This window comes from Triturus cristatus, chromosome 11 (assembly GCF_964204655.1).
Source record: "Triturus cristatus chromosome 11, aTriCri1.1, whole genome shotgun sequence".
NCBI lineage: Eukaryota > Metazoa > Chordata > Amphibia > Caudata > Salamandridae > Triturus > Triturus cristatus.
In genome coordinates, this window is record NC_140594.1 from 554,249,697 (window position 1) to 554,265,961 (window position 16,265).

Here is a 16,265-nt window from a genome sequence, read left to right on the forward strand (position 1 = left end):
ATCTACAAAATAACCCTTTCAAGACTCTCACCTACTCTACCCCTCCTTGCATCATCTGACACCTCTTTTTTACTATACCGATCCCCCAAAACAAGCCTTTCTAAACTCTTCCCTCTGATTCTTCCCCTCTACATCCCTTCTTTACTCATCCCAAGCCTCCGCCTACTGCTAAAACCTCCAAAACAAACAAAAAAGTCTAAATCCTTCACTCTTCTATCCCTCCACTATCCTTTTCAATCAAAATAACAGACTAACATGTCCACTTCTCAAATTTCACATTTCACTATACTAATTTACAACTAATCCTTTATGGCTTCTCGCCAAAAAGTGCTTCAACGCTTCATTAGGGGTAGCGAGCACTATATAACTGCAAACCCTTTTCCCTCTTTTATCCCTCCACTACCCTTCTCTATCCAAATAACTGAATAACATATCCACCACTGAAGTTACTTTCATATTCCACTATACTAATTTTTCAACACTAATCCTTAATGGGTTCAGGAGTAACGTACTAATCGCCAAAAAAGCACTTCAACACCCCATCAGGGTTAACAAGCGCTATATAAATGCAAACCTTTTTCCCTCTTCTATCCCTCCGCTATCCTTCTCACTCCAAATAACTGACTAATATCCACCACTCAAATGACTTTCATATTTCACTATACTAATTTATCACTAATCCTTTATGGGTTTCCGGAGTAGCATGCTACTCAACAAAAAAGCGCTTCAACACCCCTTCAGGGGCAACAAGCGCTATATAAAATATAAACCTTTTTCCCTCTTCTATCCCTCCGCTATCCTTCTCACTCCAAATAACTGACTAATATCCACCACTCAAATGACTTTCATATTTCACTATACTAATTCATCACTAATCCTTTATGGGTTTACGGAGTAGCATGCTACTCAACAAAAAAGCGCTTCAACACCCCATCAGGGGCAACAAGTGCTATCTAAAATACAAACCTTTTTTCCCTCTTCTATCCTTCCGCTATCCTGCTGAATCCAAATAACTGACTAACCTATCCACCACTCAAATTACTTTTATATTTCACTATACTAATTCAACACTAATCCTTTATGGGTTCCGGAGTAGCGTGCTACTCACCAAAAAAGCGCTTTGACGCATCGTCAGGGGTAGTAAGTGCTATATAAATGCAATTACAATACAATGTGTATAAATGGATGATTCGAGTTCTTGCCATAAGGCACCTTTGAATGTCCTTTCAAGAGCGTGCCTTATTTAAACCAGTGTCTGGGGATAAAGATGTTCTGAGTTAGAGGTTCTTCTTTTACCCTGAATTTCAGGAATTTTTGTTTCTGGCTTGTTGATTGTAGCAATCGAAAAAGTGATCTTAATAATGTTGCACTCTTTTTTATTTACGAGGTGCTAATTTGCCCCGGAAATGCATCGAACCCGTAGGTGATTGTTGAGAGAAACGTTGATGTTATCACTTCTAGAACTAGTTTCATAGATGGCCCTGCAAGGTTCCTAGATAAATTCTTACATAAAACCTTTATGGGTGCAGCCTTAGTTTCCAGAAAAACACAGTGCAACTTAAGTTCCCCAATGGCCCCTGGGCTGTGGGGACTGTTTACGCCTCCCTACTCACCCCCTGTCGTCAAAACATCACAAAAGTGGAATTGTACACTGAGCTGTAGAGAAGCATTACATTTAATACTTCCGCTTTTCAATATGACAGTATTATAATCTTTTTGAGGCACAGCATTGTGAAAAGGCTATATAAGAAACATGCAGGCACATGCATCAACGAAGACTTTCGCGATTCCTTAATTGCGATTATTAAGGAATCGCAATTAAGGAATTGCAAAAGCCTATGCATGTAGGAATCGCTAAAAAAATAGCGATTCCTACACATTCCTTAATTGCGACTCGCAAATTGCGAGTCGCAATTAAGGAATGCCGTCCCTTTCATTCCTATGGGCCTCCAGGCCCATAGGAATGAATTGGAGATTGCATGAGCAATTTGCGAGTACCAGTAGGTACTCGCAAATTGCTCATGCAATTTCAAGGGTGCAAGGGTGTCAAAATGACACCCTATTGCACCCCTGAAATTGATCTGTGCACATATGTTGCACACACACATGCTCTAAGTGCATGTATGTGCGCAACTTGAAACTTTGAAAAAAGCACAAAAGTGCATTTTTCAAAGTTTTTGCAAATTACCATGAAGTTCAACTTCATGGTAATTTGCTCCCCCTAATAGCGAAATCGCTAAATTTTATACTTTAATGCATTGCATTTAAGGAATCTCAATTTGGGATCCCTTAAATGCAATCGCAATTTAAGTAATCGCAATTTAGAGATTTCTTAAATTGTGATTTTTGCATTTGGGATGATGCATCCCAAATGCAAAAATACCGGTCGCAAAGGGGCGGATTTTGAGAATCTGCCCGCTTGCGACCGGTTTTTCCTTTGATGCATGTGCCTGATGGTTCTCTTTTCCCATGTACCCTTAGCAGACTAGCACACCATAGCATATGTGGATTATGAAATCCATTGTGGTAATGAAGGACTGGAACTTCCTGTGAACCCTCATGTTGGATACATCTACCCATACATCAGATCAACTCCCTACATTTATTTAGGTCTTTATATTTATAATGATAATTATCTGTGTGAAATATATGTATTCTTGGTGTAGCTGTCCACATTTTACAACTGCTGCCATATCATTGATGGGAGCATGCTGTCATTTTATGTAACACTGATAGTGTATTCGCTTTGATTTAGCCAAAATTGCTACATGTTTATTAGTGTTTAATGGAAATCAACTTCCTCCTTTCTCTGTCCGAACTCCACGAAATCAGGTTTCATTTTCTTGAGAATGGCTTTATTTCCAAGCTAGGCCAATTGATTTATTATCCTAAAACCATGCCATGCATTCCAAAATAACACTCGTATGCGAATTGTCAGCCTGAAAATATAATTGAGTTGCTTCAGTTTTATTCCATAATTTGCTTTTCGGTTAGTAATGGAATTTAGAGTATCAGAAAAATGTTAACATGTAGCATAGATAACAACTTCCCCTGTGCTGCTTGTTCTAATTAAATTAGCCCGAGTTCAACCCATGTACTGCGCCCTGGAGGATATTTTCCTATATTTCATTAAGAATTTATCAAATAGAAACTGTTTAAGTGCGATTTTTAGATAGACCTACTTTTTCAGGAGCTTCTTCCACATGTGCTGATCAGAAATCTTATAGAGATGCACAAATGCCTTCAAGATTATATACGGGATAAAGCCCACCCTGTCATACATTATAAACATATAGTAAGTTACCGAAGAGTTTGATGACCATAAAGAGAAATGAGGCTTAAGGCCAAATTCCTTTATATGGCCATGGTACTCTGAGATGACTTGCAATGTCCTTGTAATGTACAAGTGGGTGTACTTCATTCCCTATACTACAAGGTCATACCGTAATGCTTCACACAAACTACTTAGGGGCATACCAACAAGCTGCAGCGATAATTATCGCTGGCCGCCCTTAGCGTGAGGAGTTTTATCGCCGACTATCGCAGATAATTATCACCATGCTAGCGCTGTATTACCAACGCATAGCGCAATGGCGATAATTATTCCTGTAATAGCGATGTTTTCCATGGAACATCGCTGGTTTTCCAGCGATGCTCCATGTAAAACGGCGATATCCTTGCTGATAGGGCTGGGTGGTCTCAGCCCTATAATCCACCACCCATTGACTAACATTGTTTAGTCAAAGGAAAAGTAGGCATAAGGAAAGAAGCAATAACCAAGGTTAGCGCAACTCTTCTTATCGCCATGCTTGTTAGCGTGCCCATTGATAATTGGAGAAATGTCGGTTAGCGACATTTCTCCAGTTATTTTGGGACGGAACGCCCACTTTGCATCTCATTTGAGATGCAAAGGTGGGCGTTACGGGAAAGGGCGCTAAGGCAAGGATTCACGCGATAGTGTGACCTTGCTGATAAAGCGATAAAATTATCGCAGCTTTTCGTCCGAAAACGGACGCAAAAGCAGCGATAATTTTTTATCGCCACCTTGTTGATATGCCCTTTAATTCCTTGGTGTTTTGCTCTTCCATGTTCATTGCAGACAAGAAGACTGAAAGCAAAATCAGTCCTGTGAAATTAAACACACTATAAAGCAGTTAGAATTTTTTGCAAAACAGATATTAAAATCTGTTTTACAAATGCTATTTCTCAGAGTGTAGAAAAAATGCAGAGAATAAGGGCCTGATTTAGATCTTGGTGGATGGGTTACTCTGTCTCAATAGTGACGGATAACCTGCCCGTCAAAATATAAATCCCATTATATCCTACGGGATTTATTTTTCAGCATCCAGGATATCCATCACCATTGTGGCTAAGTCTTTCCTGTAACGACCTATAGAGTGGAAAGAAATAAACATGGTGTAAAAGATATTAGAGGAGCGTGAAATTCATGTAATTTGCATTTGCGCAAGTATGCCACATTTTAGAAAATTACAAGACATAACGAGTAATTACAAACAATGTGAATCTATCATTTATTGCTATATTTTAATATACAATGCATCCTTTAGTCAGTTTTGAGGCAAAGACAGATTGTGTTGTAAAAACGCTATTGCTGTGAATATTAGCCGCTCACGTTCTGGTTGTACGTGTTGTTCATGCACTCCTGCACTATAATTTTGCCACAAACAGTATAATTACATGATGTGGCGAAAAAGCATAATGTCAGGAATTTAACAATCATGACACAAAATTCCTAAGGTGAATTAGGCCAGCATAATAAAAATTTCAGATGGGCCTAATAAATACATCTTTCTATTGAGCTTTTTCTATTTTTTAAAGATCTCAGAAGAAGAAAAACCCAGTTACAGTGTTTCTTGTTTAAACTATGGCTGCAATAAGGCTCCGTGACCTGCCTTTCACCCTGGCCTGCAGCAGGCATTGTGATGTCAGAACTCAACTGTAATAAATTATTAAATTTCTAACAGCTAAGTAATTTCTTTTTTATAGGTGACTTGAGATGTCCCAAATTGCTTGTAATTAGGGGTGGGCAGAATGTTTCATTCCGTCCTCTGAATTGGCAGAATTTGGCTACTCCGCATTGCTCTTGCAACGCAGAGTTCCGGTACAATTATGCCAATTGCTGCATGGCAGAATTTTTTCCCACGATGCTCCAGAAATGAGAGAGTGAGTGAAATTTGGCATCTTTTACCATAGTTTTCTAATGTGGGCAGAGGAGGTAAAAGGTCTTCTTCTCAAGTAGATTTGCTGCTGCTCGAGTAGATTTTCTCCTCAAGTGGCAGCAAAATCAGCTCAAATGGCTGCACACTCTTGTGCGCAGCACGGTGCCATTGATGCTGATTCTTCAGCACTGCTTGCGCTACTGATGCTAAGTTGCAGCACAACATTCATATTTTAAAATATTGTTTCTCAGAGTGTGGAAAAAAATGCAGAGATTTTGTCTTTCCTGCATTGACCTATAGAGTGAAAAGAAATACACATGATGCCATAAGTATTAGGTGTGTGCAAAGTTCATATAATCTTTACTGGAAATTGGGGACCCTCATTGATTCATTATTGGAATCCAGGGACCCCACTGAGTTACTATTGAAATCTAGGAACCCAGCGTAAAAAAAATTGATGGTTTGACTATCAAAACAATTAACAAAAATTAGGAAACAAGCATTCATCAAACAAATGCACAAATGGTGAAATTATTTAATTTAATTCACAAACTAGTTTTGATTTTATTGGGAAGGTTAGAGGGTTTCTATTTCTATTGAGGTCACCCATCGTCCATAATATATTCTGTTTGATACACTTGCACTGCTCCCATGAATCAATATGAGGATACTAACTCAATTTGTTACCTCCAATTTCATATTCATTCACAGTTACAGAACGTTTTGAAATGTTTCAATTTTACATTTTGTTTCTTTATTTCTATACACTTTAATAAACTGTTAATATCATTTGATTATCTAAGCAGTCACCGACCCCCTGGTTGGGTGGCACAGAGGCCCAGGGGTCCCAGAAGCACAGGTTAAGATCATGGTCTCGCTCTCATTAGTCAGGTGAAGGCAGGGAGCAAATATATGGTTTCACATTGATGCCAGCACTTACCACTATCACAACATTGATATGGTTGGATGGATGGAGGGAGGGAGAACTTAGGTAGATGATACTCTGACCATGGTCAACCCCGTTTGTTTCTCTTCTTCTTCCAGCTCCTCAATCTCAGCACTACTAGTGTGATCTTGGGTGGAATAGAAAGAGCATATTGGCGTGAGGCTATGGACTAAAAATAGGATGATTCGCTACAAAAAGACAGCCTATCTCCTTCCCTTCTTCAGGGTCCAACAGCAACAACATCTTTTTGTCGTTCCTTACCTCTCTAGAAAAGACACCCAAGGTTCCCTGTCTCTGGTTTCAGCTTTTCTGTCCACAGGTGTACAGAGTTTTTACATGTCGAAAGGTAACCCTCGCAATAAGCCAAGGGGGATGGCTTACAATAATAAAGTAATAGGTAGGCCCAAGTGAAATGGTAAATCGAATTCAAACTTGTCCCACATTTTTTGGGAAGCAGACAATTATTCATGAGTGCATTCCAGTTGTGCCCCAGCACCATGGCAACCAGCTACCTTGGTGAACTGCCTTTCTGAGATAATGAATTGTAAGCCAAGCAGCCTCTGTGCAATCAGGGGCCTTTGCAGGGTTCTTTCTTCTCTAACACGTCAGGGCACAGGATGTGGGGGATGGCAGACAGCTCATCTCTTTGTTCAGGTGTGCCACTCTAATAATGCCCTTGGCAACAGCTTGTCAATACACAGGCTGGCCAGCTAGAGGAACTGACTTCATGGATTGAAAGTGAACATGAAAGAATCTTCCTGCTCCATTCATTCAAGTGGATGTGAATTCAACCCAGGAACATGGGGGAGGGGTGGTGCAGCACAGTGGAACAGGCAGGGAAGGAGGAGATATAAACTCAGACTACCTCAAAACCTATATTTATAAGAATCGTGGCACAGTGCAACGCAGCATGTTATATTGCTGCACTGCCCTGCGCCACCGGAAAAGGTCAGGATTGCACTGTATTTATCCCTGTGTGCTGGCGTCATTTCGGCAGCCTAGCGCCAATGCAGACACCCTTGCACTGTCTTGCAAGGATGCCTGTGTTGTCGTCAGGATTGTTTTTGTGCAGGAAAGGGCACCTTCCTGCACAGAAACAATCCATAGAGGCCTTTTCCTCTTTCCATGTGTGCTGCAGAATGCAGTACACATAGAAAGAGGGAAAAACAAAGAGAAATACCTCGGGAGGCGTAAGATTTGAACTCATTCCCAGGCTTACAAGTCCTTGTAAATCTGGGAATGCATCAAAATCCATGGGTGTTGCATGGGAACACCCACCACAACACCCATGGAAAGCCTCCCTCGCGCAGAGTAAAGCAACGCAGTCATTTGCGCTGCCTTGTCTCACTCCATAAATATGAGGCCATTCAAAGCCACGTAAAGTGGCTTTGCGTGGCCTCATAAATATGATTTGGTGGTTTGCACTGCAGTTATGTCACAAAACGTGACACAATGGAGGCGCAAGGGGCTCGTAAATATGCCCCCAGGTATGTAAGTTACCAAGGATAAAAGGAGTACCACTTTGTGTGTACATTTAACGTCTAACAAAGTCTACTACTCAGTTGGCAAGCAACAGAGTGAATCATGCTGTGGACCTGTCAGGGTTCTTGAGACACATTACTCATGCACAGGAAATGAACCGGCTAGCTGAGAATGAGAAAATGTGGAGCTGGATGTATTAAAGCCAATGCTCCAAGGACATTTAACTATACAGCGAGTCTCACGTGGCTCCGTATGCATTTAGGGATTGATTGAAGTTTTTCAAACTGCTCATTAATGTTGTTGCTGTCATAATTGTAATCTGTCTTTAGTATACACATTTGAAATGGTTATGATACGTTTAGTTAAGGATTTAAAGATAGAGACTGAGAAACACAGAGGCCCTATGATGAAGTAAAGAGAATGTTCTTAAATGTGTTTGTTTATGGTGATTAGACAGTGACTACTAGAAAACCTGTGGACTGCGAAATGCTGGACCTTTCTCATTGACAAATGTGATTTAGGTTTGCATACAACTATCAAGTCGAGGGCAGAAAGGGAGGCAAAAGCAGCCCTGAAGTTCTTACTGTAACTACCTGGGGAGCCGGACAAAGTGGGAGAGGAACCAGTAGTGCCCCTTTGCTTTCAAACATTAGCCTCTAATGCCTCCATCCTACCTGGGCACTGCAGATGGAATAAACAGACTGTCCGGGCAGGTGGCAGGTCTCAATTACCTGGCCTCAAACCCACCTTGACACATACACCTGAAGCTAATCACAAAATTTGGAAAGTGGCACCAGAAATATGGAGCCAATCGTGCAGTACAGCTCTTTTCAAAATAAAAGCCTGATGCATAACCGCACTCGTGGCGGAGGCCCCGCAGTCCTGGGGGAGTCTCCGCACTCAGGGGGGAGTCTCTGCAATGAGAATTCTCATTGAGGAAATTCCGACCCGAGGGATTCCGCCCCAAGTGTGAAGACTCCCCCACGGCTGCAGGGCCTCCACCAGGAGTGCGATGACGCTTTGTGAATCAGTCCCTAAGTGAATAAATAAATGCTCCAAAATGTAAGCTCTAACCAGTCAAATCAAATTGAACTGCTGAGTTCATTTAAGGTCTCTGTGTATGTCAACTCTGATGTGCATCTAACATAAATACTTATTTTAGCAATAAAGGAAAAGTATTTCTGATTGCATGATGTGGTTTCTGTTTTGAAAATACATGTCCTACATCATGTTTAGTGAAATATATCATCCATACTGTTGGAATCGCCCCTTTTTTCTTACAAATATGTAATTTGATCAACACTGCTTCCCTTATATGTATATATTTATGAATTGGTATTTATGGTGCCAGAATATAGGTCATTAGAAATAGAGTGCTAAACAGGGGCCAGGGCCTGTGGGAAGATATGATCATTGGACAATGTTGTGTTGATGATCCAGGACACACGGGGGAGCCTTTATAGGTCTTTTAACGTGGGAGTAATGTGGTCAAATTCCTTCGAGCCCTTGGTGCGCCAAGGACCAGCAGGTAGGACACCTAGGGTGGTATCAGGAAGATGTAGCTTTTTTTCTGTGTGCATTTATTTGTTTTAATTTGCAATCACATTTATATGCACTTCATGAGTGCTTTTAGTGGCCACTTAGAACCCTGTTCTTTCCATTTTGGACAATAGGTGAGATCTCAATGTGAAGAATATAACTTTGATCTCTGGCTCAGTCAGCTGTATTTGTTGGCAGCTTTTTCTGTGTCCATGTTTCTGTGTTGCTGTTTCTCTTTTCTATTTTGTTCTGGTTATCTGTAGCCGGTTTTGTGGTGGCTATGTATCTTTGTGGCTCTCTTTGGGCATTTATTTCTGTGTAGCTCTGTTTCTCTATGGCTACGTGTCCTCAGAATGGACTTTTTGTCCAACTGAAAGGTGATGGGAGTTATTGACATCAATCAAATTCATTACACAGTGCAACCCATTTCGCCACACAATGAAGACCAGGAATCGGTAGCCAGAGTTAAGAAAGTTTATACAAATTCAAAATCAAGTTCAGATACATGACTCTTAACACTATGATATAGAAGTACAAAATAGCAACATGCAAGTCCAACCTGTGGAAAAAATTGAGACAGACAAATATTGGGCAAACAAACAATTCAGTCACAGCAATACAAAAGATAATGAGCAGTATTTGATGCTCAGAAAAGAGTCACTGGTTTTGTTGTCTATGCATGGATAAATCTAAATCACAAAGAGGACCAGCTAAAAGGATGGTTCTATACCCTAAAGAATCTCCAAAAGAAGGCATTTCCATAAAGGAAATAAGAACCAGGCAGGGGAAAAAGAAGTAGGGAAGGTTTCGGCATTTCAGAAGTTCAGTTAAGAATCTTCCTGGGACATGCAATTAAGTCTTAAACTAAGCCCCAGTCAGCAAAGAATCAAAGAAAGCATAGAGATTAAACCTCTCAAAGTCCAGGGAAGCTGCGGTAAGGGAACCTGAAGGGAATCTGGAAGGCATCTGCCAAGATCGGAAAGGGCATCTGAATCTCTAACGATGTGAACACTAAGTTATAACTCACAAGAGTTTTCTTTTGCAACACCCTCTTGCAAGCATCATCAGGGGCCTCTTGTCTTTCTCCACTTCTCAAGTTGTAGACTACTGCAATTTCCAAATATCCCTCAACGAACATGGGAACGACATCGTCTTTTCACACACATACCAAGTTGAAACATTGCTGAATAGGTCTTTCATTTATCACTCTGGTCCACCATGTTTTTTAGTTAAGGTCTTCTTCTCCGGTTCTTTCTCCTATTGCTAGTACAGTAACGTATCTACTCTCAAACTAACAATGCATGTAAATACCTGCAAAAAATATATCATTAGCAGAAAATGAAAAAGGGGATTTAAGCAGCATGGTGAAATCCAGGCCTAGTCAGGACAAGTTAAAGCATTAACTCAGTAGTGCACATGTAATATGTGTGTGCACATTTAAACACAAATAAATATAAATGTCTAGTGCTCTAGATTCACATTACATGACACGTAAAATGCAGTGAATCTTTAAAAGAATCATGTGTCAGTATAGCTAGGAGCTACATTTAAATGAAATATATGTGTAACATTAGTGCACACATTACATAAATTCTCTATCGTTTTAAGTGAAATAACATTCTGCATATCAAAGGGTGTTTCTATTTAGTTTGCTAATCAATAAATGTCATTCAAGGTATTAAAGCATACATTATGAAATCTATCTGCTAAGAAAGGATGGTTTATTTAATCAAGACTTTTGGGGCCATATGTAGGAAGCCAAATACCGGTCGGTAATGGCCGATTTTCGGTAAATATCCCGTTACCGACCGGTATTGAGGCTTTTGGTATGTAGGGGGCATATTTCAGGATTCGGTAATTTACCGAATCGGTAAAATTACCAATTTGGTAATTTTACCGATTCGGTAAATACCGAATCCTGAAATGATATGTAGGGGGAGTGTGTCGTTGGTGTGGGGATTCGTTATTTACCACCAACTAAAAGTTGATGGTAAATGACGAATACCTGTAGAAATGCATATTTTTCCCATTTGAAGTGTGCAATGTGGCAGACATACATGCCCTTAGGGCATGTATGTGTGCCACATGTGCACACATGGACGAATCAGGGGTGCAACAGGGTGTCAATGTGACACCCTGCCACCCATGATGATGCCTCCCCCATTACCGATTCGGTATTTACCGAATCGGTAATGGCAACTGGCTTCCCATTCATTCCTACGGGCCTCCAGGCCCATAGGAATGCATGGGAAGCCAGTTGCCATTACTGAATCGGTAAATACCGATTCTAAAATACCGACATATACCAAATTGGTAATTATTTACCTACATTACATTTACCGATTCATAAATACCAAATCGGTAAAATTCGGTATTTAAGAATCGCTAAATGTAATTTACCTACATATGGCCCCAAATAATTAATCAATCAGTTATGGTATAAATACATAATCCAAGTATCCTCGAATCCTGCAGTGAATGCACTCTTTAATAATGATTTCAAATGCAACACCTAAACTAATTGTTAAAGCACACAAGAAGTATGCGGTAGGCGCATGTTCATGGCATTTATCTATTAAGTATTTGTGACGTATAAAGGTGGGCAATTTTGTGCTGCCACAAACCTCCCTCTGATGACAAATCATGCCATCACATAAATATCTTATCAGATGGACAAATCACAATCTGGTTGTCATCATCTTTCTTCTAAAATCCTCCAGAAATTTCATGTCAGCATAATATTTGCTTTATCTATCCTCCAGTTCTTTTTCTGCTCTCTTTCTCTTTATTCCCTGTTTTACATGGCCACCTTTGTATCCCTTATAGATTACAAATAGAAATAACACACAAAGAACAATTAAAAGGTTTTAGAATGCCTTAAATCAGTAATGTTGCTAATGTATTTTTTCATCTGGAATGTAAGTGCAACATTGATGAACTTTTAACCTCCGGCAGAATCCGCCCTCTTTTGCAAGAAGGACTTCTAATGCAAGTCGATTCTACAAAAGCATGGATCTGATTGCAACCATTTCTGTATCTTTAACTAAAAATCATCGAGCTGTTTTAGTGGATTACTTTGCAACTCCGATGGAAAACTTTCTAACCATGTGTGTGAGTTGAGTATCCCTCCTACAGATGGAATCAACACACCACAGATGTCTCTGACAATATCACTAGCACTAGCAACTATGTCTATGTCTATGTAAGTAATTTATAAAGCGCAACTGATACTCCAAGGAGTGTCCTGGCGCTACTGCATAAGGACCATCAGTGGGAAAGAAGGAAGGAAGGCCTAGGGGCAGGAAAAAAGCCAGGTCTTACGTTTTTTCCAAAACATATGTGTCACCTTGATACACCTGAGAGACAGTGGAAGTTTGTTCCATAGAGAGGGGCCCAGGAAGGAGAGAGATCTGCCCGTGCCGTTCTAATACGCAAAACTTTGTTAAGACAGACATTTTCGGATCGGAGATTTCTCTGGGGGTATAGAACTTGATTCTATCTTGTAGATAGCCCTGGCCAGTTCCGTGGGGGGTGTTCTGGGTAACGAGTAATGTCTTAACAATGATCCTCTTCCTAACCAGGAGCTAGTGAAGACTCTGAAGAAGGCAAGTAGCATGGGAATTGTGGGGGAGTCCGAAGATAGTACATGCCGCTGAGTTCTAGACCAGCTGCAGTCTATCAATCAGGCATTTGGGCAGGCCTACGTAGAGTCCGTTCCCATAGTCAAGCCGTGATGTTATCAAGGCTTGCACTGCTTGTTGTCTAGCCTTAAAGGACAGGAGATATAGGAACTTCCTAAGTACACAAAGAAGGGCAAAACAAGTGCCCACCACCGAATTAACTTGGGAGCGAAATAGCAGTTGCCCATCAAAATTGAAGCCCAAGTTTTTCACAAACAGAGTTTGAGATAACGGGGGTGGGGGGAATCCGATGGTCAAAAAGGCTGCCACGATGTGTCAGCTTCTAACCCAAAAAAGAAGAGCTAGGTCTTCCCAGCATTACATTTAAGTTGACTCATGGACACCCATCTCAACATTGTTGTAAGACAGATTTTATAGCCTGGGAACTCTGCTATTCTTCCAGGAGAAAAGCAGTTGGGTGTCATCAGCATGTGACACAATTTTTTCCCCAAAAGATTCTGCCAGGGAAGCCAAGGCAGTGAGATAAATATTAAATAGAGTCGGACTCAGGGCTGAGCCCTCTGGCACTCCTACCCTTAGTTTACAGGAGGTGGCAGAAAAAGGGTTGCACCATACCCCTTGTCCTCTCTTCTCCAAAAAAGTTGCAAGCCACTGCCAGGCCTGGCCTCTAATTCCCACCAATTGAAGCAGAGGTAAGAGGATGTGGTGAGAGATCATATCGAACGCTGCAGATAGGTCAATAATACCAGCAGTGCTCTATTACCCCCATCCAAACTGAGGCGGATGGAATCGAATTCCTCCAGCAAAGCTGTCTCAGTACTGTAGTCGTGGCGAAAACCGGATTGGCTAGCATGAAGCAAGTTATTGCTTTCTAAGTACAAGGATATCTGTTGGTTGACATGTTTCTCTAGCACTTTTTAAAAGGCTGGGAGGAGAGAGATTTTTCTGTTATTAGTTGGCTTATTAGGGTCAGTCTGAGATCTTTTTAGAAGCGATACAATTTTCGCCTGTTTCCATTTTCTTGGCACCATAGCTGAAGAGAGGGAAGTATTAAATCACTGATTCACCAGCAGGGTAATAACCTATGCCCTACAAGCTAAGATAAAGGGTTATTGATTGTATATACATTTATGTGATGTTGGTTATGTGATTTAATTTGTCTTGTGATATATGCTTTGCATTTTCTCTTTGAATAGGCGCTCGCCTAAGTGGGTGACAAATTGAGTAAGATCTGTTCAGTAGAATATAAATTATTCTGGAGAGAGTAATTAAATGTGCTCTTTCTACAGCATTAGTTCAGTAGTGATTCCTTGATACTTTTTTTGCTTTATATATAAAATAAAGGAGGGATCAGGATCCGAACGGGGAGCCTGATTTGAGGCGACTTAACACTAGAAGAGAATCTTCCATGGAGATGGGAGAAAAGTAATCCAATAAGCTATCATTACCTCTGGAGATGCAGACTGATGAAATAAGATCTGGGCAACTCTCTCCAACCTATACCTTCTCTTTGCAGACCATTACCTCTGTGCTATAGCCCAGCAAGCAACTTTCAGCTCCAGGAGGCGGAAGACTAGCTCGAATAAAAGCTATTTTTTCATGGAAGTAAACAGCGAGTTGGTCACACCATTTCTGGGAAGAAGGTTTATAATTAGGGCTCCCGGTTTTATGGTATTTATTTTTGGGACATTTCCGTCTATATTTATCCATATTTATTTTTTGCGAATGTTATCGGTATTTATCCATATTTATTTTGGGTTTCATGAAAAAATGAAGTTGAAATTAGTATATTTCCACATTTATGTAACCAATATATGTGCATGCATGCTTGAATGTCTAATATGTTTCCATGACATGAACACTCACAGAAGATAAATCAATGCACTAATATGAAAACATGAACTTTTTTTATTAAGGTTGTGCATATCTACTCCTTTACTAAAATTCCTTTCTTTTTTAACCCCTTACCTGTTAACCTGCACAGCTATTAGCCTGGCATTCTTGACTGACAGCATTTAGAATCACGCAAAGAAGAATCCAATTTCTGTTTATATCCACATCTAAAAATAAATACAGACAGGAAAATAAATGGTTTTCTGCCTGTATTTATCTGTAAAAATCAGTAAAAACGGAAAACAGGGAGCCCTATTTATAATTAGTACCTGAATCCGGAGAAGTAAAAGACTAAACAATTGTAAAAATTTCCCTGGTGTGGTTTCCCGCGTTTAAGAGTTTGGCCGCATAGTATAGTTTTTATGATAATTTAATTTCTTTATGGTACTTCCTAAGTGCTTCTCTGTATTCTGCTTTTGCTTTTTGGCAGTAAGTTGCCCTCCTTTGCCTCTCTATACGTTTACACTCTAGTTCTAGAATTTTGAGTGAATGAGTGTACCAAGGACTGGACAATTTAATACAACGTTGCTGTGTCCTTCTTTCTGGAGCAAGAGCTTGGATAGCAATCTCAATCCAACTATCATTCCAGCTAACATCCTCGTCAATATTGCCGGAAAGAGGGGGTTCACCCTCTTCTAGTGTACTACATAGGGCTTCCAGTTAAATTTTATGGAAGGCTCTTACCGTACAGGATAATTTGCCTTATTTGCTCTCACGTGTGTTTCCTTCTTAAATCATCAATTTGTCCCATATGATAAATCTTAAGAAAAACAATCCCAATATCACAAGTTTCATACCATCTCTAGGTTAACCTGTAAAATGCATTTTACCCACAAATGTAATAGATTACAGGAAAAACAGGATCTGCTCCATCTACATATAATCCCTAATTTCCTCGAACTTTAAAGGTACGATCACATTCACTATTCCATACTAAAATTTGGATTTCCTAACAAATATGCATAGTTTCCCATTAAGTTGCCAATCTAAAGCTAATGCTGCTATATTTCCCACTAATCTATGCTCACTTTCGCCTTCATCCCATTTTGACACTTTGAATAATTTGTTTCTTTAGCCAAGATGTCACTTCTTCTGTCTTTCATTGAATCTATTAATTTGTTTATACACTGGTTAAGGAACAAGTTAAGCTATGTCTGTGTGCATAGGCAGTGTCTAGTGTAATGGTGGGTCTAAAAAAATGTCCCACTATCTCATTGTTTTAGCAAAAAGCTGTTGATTAAAAAGCTTTAGCACAGGAACTTCTGAAACAATCAAGTCGTGATTGAAGTAAAAATATGGAAAATGACTCTTTTCATTGAATAAGCTTAGCAATAAGCTACAGGTAACTCCATATGTCAGGCAGACGTAATTATATTTTATCCCCTCAGCAACTGATACAGGTAATTACATGCAAACATAGCAATACCTAGCATCCATAGTGTCAACATATTCATGAAGCAGTTTTGAATAAACATTCACTGAGTTATCTCCTCTGGAAGCATCTACATGTAAGTCTTTCTCATCTATTGCAGATAGACTGTTGTCGGTAGGAAGTGGTGTTTGAGGGGCACATTAGGTTAAACT